General features: G+C 63.6%; 2 long non-coding RNA genes across 3 annotated transcripts; both read right to left on the bottom strand.

The window, feature by feature from the left end:
* Positions 1-2,156: 2,156 nt before the first annotated feature.
* Positions 2,157-2,695, bottom strand: LOC128800964 (uncharacterized). Its single transcript, XR_008435097.1, has 2 exons — positions 2,494-2,695; positions 2,157-2,368 (listed from the first exon to the last, which is right to left on the bottom strand). It is a non-coding gene; the product is annotated as an uncharacterized LOC128800964 (long non-coding RNA).
* Positions 2,696-2,731: 36 nt separating this feature from the next.
* LOC128800965 (uncharacterized) lies at positions 2,732-4,084 on the bottom strand. 2 transcript variants are annotated; one of them, XR_008435098.1, is made up of 3 exons: positions 3,588-4,084; positions 3,430-3,497; positions 2,732-3,258 (listed from the first exon to the last, which is right to left on the bottom strand). It is a non-coding gene; the product is annotated as an uncharacterized LOC128800965 (long non-coding RNA). The 2 variants fall into 2 exon arrangements; XR_008435099.1 differs by having other exon boundaries at positions 2,732-3,010.
* Between the last annotated feature and the right edge of the window lie 1,296 nt (positions 4,085-5,380).

Raw genomic sequence — 5,380 nt, 5'->3', positions numbered from 1 at the left:
CGTGCTCCTCCCGCCCGATCCCGGCACCCTCTTCACCGCTGACCCGGGTGGATGCTCCATGGGTCCCCGTGGTGCTCCCGGTTCCGTGTCCCTCGCTCTGGGGCGGTGCTCGGCCGCTCTCGGTGCTTGCTGCCCCGGGGGATGCTCTGTCCGTGTCTTCCTTTCTCACCCCGGGGATGCTCCGCCGCTCTCCGTGGGGATCCCTACCCTATTTGGGAAAATACAATACCTGTGGGGAACGCTCCGGTAGCGTCGGCGGAGCTCCCTCCGGATCCCAGCACGGTTTTCGCCGCTGCCCTTGGGAGATTCTCTGTTGGTGTCCACCCTTCTCACCTCCGGGGGATGCTATCTCACTCTCCGTGCTGCTCCTGGCACCGTCGTCCTCACCACGGGGATGCTCGGTCGCTCTCGGCGCTCGTTGACCCAAGGGATTCTCTGTCGGTGTCCTCCCTTCGCACCCCGGGGATGCTCCGACGCTCTCGCTGCTCCGTGGGGATTCCTACCCTATTTGGGAAAACACATTACCTCTGGGGGATGCTCCGGTAGTGTCTGCAGAGCTTCCGCCCGATCCCGCCACCGTCTTCACCCCTGCCCCGGGGGATGCTCTGCCCGAGTCTTCCCTTTTCACCCGGGGATGATCCGCCACTCTCGGTGCTCCCTGTAGATTCCTACCCTATTTGAGAATATCCCTTACCTGTGGGGGATGATCCGGTGGGTGTCCGTGCTCCTCCCGCCCGATCCCGGCACCCTCTTCACCGCTGACCCGGGTGGATGCTCCATGGGTCCCCGTGGTGCTCCAGGTTCCGTGTTCCTCGCTCTGGGGCGGTGCTCGGCCGCTCTCGGTGCTTGCTGCCCCGGGGGATGCTCTGTCCGTGTCTTCCTTTCTCACCCCGGGGATGCTCCGCCGCTCTCCGTGGGGATCCCTACCCTATTTGGGAAAATACAATACCTGTGGGGGATGCTCCGGTAGCGTCGGCGGAGCTCCCTCACGATCCTGGCACCGTTTTCGCCGCTGCCCTTGGGAGATTCTCTGTTGGTGTCCACCCTTCTCACCTCCGGGGGATGCTATCTCACTCTCCGTGCTGCTCCTGGCACCGTCGTCCTCACCACGGGGATGCTCGGTCGCTCTCGGCGCTCGTTGACCCAAGGGATTCTCTGTCGGTGTCCTCCCTTCGCACCCCGGGGATGCTCCGCAGCTCTCGCTGCTCCGTGGGGATTCCTACCCTATTTGGGAGAACACATTACCTCTGGGGGATGCTCCGGTAGTGTCTGCAGAGCTTCCGCCCGATCCCGGCACCGTCTTCACCCCTGCCCCGGGGGATGCTCTGCCCGAGTCTTCCCTTTTCACCCGGGGATGATCCGCCACTCTCGGTGCTCCCTGTAGATTCCTACCCTATTTGAGAATATCCCTTACCTGTGGGGGATGATCCGGTGGGTGTCCGTGCTCCTCCCGCCCGATCCCGGCACCCTCTTCACCGCTGACCCGGGTGGATGCTCCATGGGTCCCCGTGGTGCTCCAGGTTCCGTGTCCCTCGCTCTGGGGCGGTGCTCGGCCGCTCTCGGTGCTTGCTACCTCGGGGGATGCTCTGTCCGTGTCTTCCTTTCTCACCCCGGGGATGCTCCGCCGCTCTCCGTGGGGATCCGTACCCTATTTGGGAAAATACAATACCTGTGGGGGATGCTCCGGTAGCGTCGGCGGAGCTCCCTCCCGATCCTGGCACCGTTTTCGCCGCTGCCCTTGGGAGATTCTCTGTTGGTGTCCACCCTTCTCACCTCCGGGGGATGCTATCTCACTCTCCGTGCTGCTCCTGGCACCGTCGTCCTCACCACGGGGATGCTCGGTCGCTCTCGGCGCTCGTTGACCCAAGGGATTCTCTGTCGGTGTCCTCCCTTCGCACCCCGGGGATGCTCCGCAGCTCTCGCTGCTCCGTGGGGATTCCTACCCTATTTGGGAAAACACATTACCTCTGGGGGATGCTCCGGTAGTGTCTGCAGAGCTTCCGCCCGATCCCGCCACCGTCTTCACCCCTGCCCCGGGGGATGCTCTGCCCGAGTCTTCCCTTTTCACCCGGGGATGATCCGCCACTCTCGGTGCTCCCTGTAGATTCCTACCCTATTTGAGAATATCCCTTACCTGTGGGGGATGATCCGGTGGGTGTCCGTGCTCCTCCCGCCCGATCCCGGCACCCTCTTCACCGCTGACCCGGGTGGATGCTCCATGGGTCCCCGTGGTGCTCCCGGTTCCGTGTTCCTCGCTCTGGGGCGGTGCTCGGCCGCTCTCGGTGCTTGCTGCCCCGGGGGATGCTCTGTCCGTGTCTTCCTTTCTCACCCCGGGGATGCTCCGCCGCTCTCCGTGGGGATCCGTACCCTATTTGGGAAAATACAATACCTGTGGGGGACGCTCCGGTAGCGTCGGCGGAGCTCCCTCCGGATCCCAGCACCGTTTTCGCCGCTGCCCTTGGGATATTCTCTGTTGGTGTCCACCTTTCTCACCTCCGGGGGATGCGATCTCACTCTCCGTGCTGCTCCTGGCACCGTCGTCCTCACCACGGGGATGCTCGGTCGCTCTCGGCGCTCGTTGACCTAGGGGATTCTCTGTCGGTGTCCTCCCTTCGCACCCCGGGGATGCTCCGCAGCTCTCGCTGCTCCGTGGGGATTCCTACCCTATTTGGGAAAACACATTACCTCTGGGGGATGCTCCGGTGGTGTCTGCAGAGCTTCCGCTCGATCCTGGCACCGTCTTCACCCCTGCCCCCGGGGGATGCTTTGCCCGAGTCTTCCCTTTTCACCCGGGGATGATCTGCCACTCTCGGTGCTCCCTGTAGATTCCTACCCTATTTGAGAATATCCCTTACCTGTGGGGGATGATCCGGTGGGTGTCCGTGCTCCTCCCGCCCGATCCCGGCACCCTCTTCACCGCTGACCCGGGTGGATGCTCCATGGGTCCCCGTGGTGCTCCCAGTTCCATGTTGCTCGCTCTGGGGCAGTGCTCGGCCTCTCTCGGAACTTTCTGCCGTGGGGATGCTCTGTTGGTGTCCTCACCCCGGAGCATTTCGTGCCGCTTGCCGTTGTCCTTGGCTGGTGTTGGTTCCGGGGCCCTCCCGGGGTTCCGCTGCCGCCGCCGCTCCCATCACCAGGCCCGCACTGGGCCCCGTGCGCTCGCGCACGCCTTTTATAGGCCCGCTAAGCCCCGCCCTCTCGCCGGCAGCCAATGGGAGCGCAGTGACGTCATAGGGGCGAGGGGTGATCGTCAGGGCTCTTTGTGAAATCAGAGTGAAAGGGTGGGGCCAGAATGAGAGAGCAATCTGATCTAGGTGCTTCGCACCCTGCGGGATTCTCTGTCCATGGCCCCCTTCCTCAACCCCAGTGATGCTCTGCTGCTCTCAGTGCTCCGTGGGGATCCCTACCCTATTTGGGAAAATGCAATACCTTGGGGAGACGCTCCAATAGTGTCCGCGGAGCTTCCTCCCGATCCCAGCACCGTCTTCACCACTGCCCTGGGGAGATTCTCTGTTGGTGTCCGCACTTCTCACCTCCGGGGGATGCTATCTCACTCTCTGTGGTGCTCCCGGCACCGTCGTCCTCACCACAGGAATGCTCCGCCGCTCTCGCTGCTCGCTGCCTCGGGGGATTCTCTGTCGCTGTCCTGCCTTCTCACCCTGAGGATGCTCCGCCGCTCTCCGTGCTGCTCCCGACACCGCGGTCCTCGCTCCGGGCCGATACTCCGCCACTCTCTTGGTGCTCCATGGGGATTCCTAGGCTATTTGGGAAAACACATTACCAGTGGGGAATGCTCCGGTAGGGCCCGCGGAGGTCCCGCCCGATCCCAGCACCGTCTTCACCGCTGCTCCGGGGGGATGCTCCATGGGTCCCCGTGGTGCTCCCGGTTCCGTGGTCCTCGCTCCGGGGCGATGCTCGGCCGCTCTCGTTGCTCGCTGCCCCGGGAATGCTCTGTCGGTGTCCTCAACCCTGGGCATTCCCCGCCGCTGGACGCCGTCCGTGGCCGGTGTTGGCTCTGGGGTGCTTCAGGGCTCCGCTGCTGCCGCCGCTCCCATCGCCGGACCCGAACTGAGCTCTGCGTACCCACGCACGCCTTTTATAGGCTGGGCAAGCCCCGCCCTCCCGCCAGCAGCCAATGGGAGCGCAGTGACGTCATAGGCGTGAGGGGGGATCGTCACGGATCTTTTTGATGTCAGAATGAAAGGGTGGGGCCAGAATGAGAGAGCGATCTGATTGGTCGGTGCCGAAGGCCTTCCCGCGCTGATTGTTCCAGCTGCTGATTGGTTAGTTCGAGGCAGAGGGTGGGGCAAGGCGGGGAGTGGGCGTGGCTTACATGTGGGGGTCCCAGCCCCATTTCTTACAGTCCCAAGTCCATGGGGAGGGGTCTGTGGAGGTTCCAGCCCAATTCTGAGGGTCCCAGCCCCATTCTGGGGGTGTCCAGCTCCATTTTGGGGATGCCAAACTCCATTTTGGGGGTGGCAGCCCTATTCTGGTTGTCCCAGCTCCATTTCTGGGAGTCCCAGCCCCATTTCTGGGAATCTCATGCCCATGGGGAGGGGTCTTCTGGGGGTGCCAGCCCTATGGGGAGGGGTCTCTTGGGGTCCCAACCCCATGTCTGGAGTGCCAAGTCCATGGGGAGGGGTCTGTGAGGGTCCCAGCCCCATTTCTGGGGGTGCCAGGTCCATAGGGAGGGGTCTTCTGGGGGTGCCAGCCCTATGGGGAGGGGTCCCTTGGGGTGCCAGCCCCATTTCTGGGGATCCCAGTCCTGTTTCTGGGGGCTCTGGGGGTCCCCACCTTACTACTGGTAGTCCCAGATCCATGGGGAGTGGTTCGTGAGGGTCCCAGCCCCATTTCAGAGGGTCCCAGGTCCACAGGGAGCAGTGTTCTGGGGGCCCCAGCCCTATGGGCAGGGGTCTCTGGAGGTCCCAGGTCCATGGCAAGAGGTGTCTGGTGGTCCCAGCCCCATTCTGGGTGGTCCTAAGACCATGGGGAGGGGTCTCTGGGGGTCCCAGCCCCACTTCTGGAACTTTCAGGTCCATGGGGAGGGTCTGTGAGGGTCCCAGCCCTATGGGGAGGGGTCTCTGGGGGTCCCAGCGTCATTTCTGTGGGTCCCAGCCCTATGGGGAAGGGTCTCTGGGGGTCCCAACCCCATGTCTGGAGTGCCCAGTCCATAGGGAGGGGTCTGTGAGGGTCCCAGCCCCATTTCTGTGGGTCCCAGGTCCATAGGGAGGGGTCTTCTGGGGGTCCCAGCCCTATTGAGAGGGGTCTCTGGGGGTCCCAGCCCCATTTCTGCGGCTCCCAGCCCCACTCTTGAGGACGAGCTTTGTGATTTGTGTGGCTGGCACACGACTCATGGGGACAGCAAAGATCAGGCACAGCA

Source organism: Vidua chalybeata, chromosome 28 (assembly GCF_026979565.1).
Source record: "Vidua chalybeata isolate OUT-0048 chromosome 28, bVidCha1 merged haplotype, whole genome shotgun sequence".
Taxonomy (NCBI): Eukaryota; Metazoa; Chordata; class Aves; order Passeriformes; family Viduidae; genus Vidua; species Vidua chalybeata.
The sequence above is the reverse complement of the archived record's forward strand: the minus strand, read 5'-3'. Positions and strand labels throughout refer to the sequence as shown.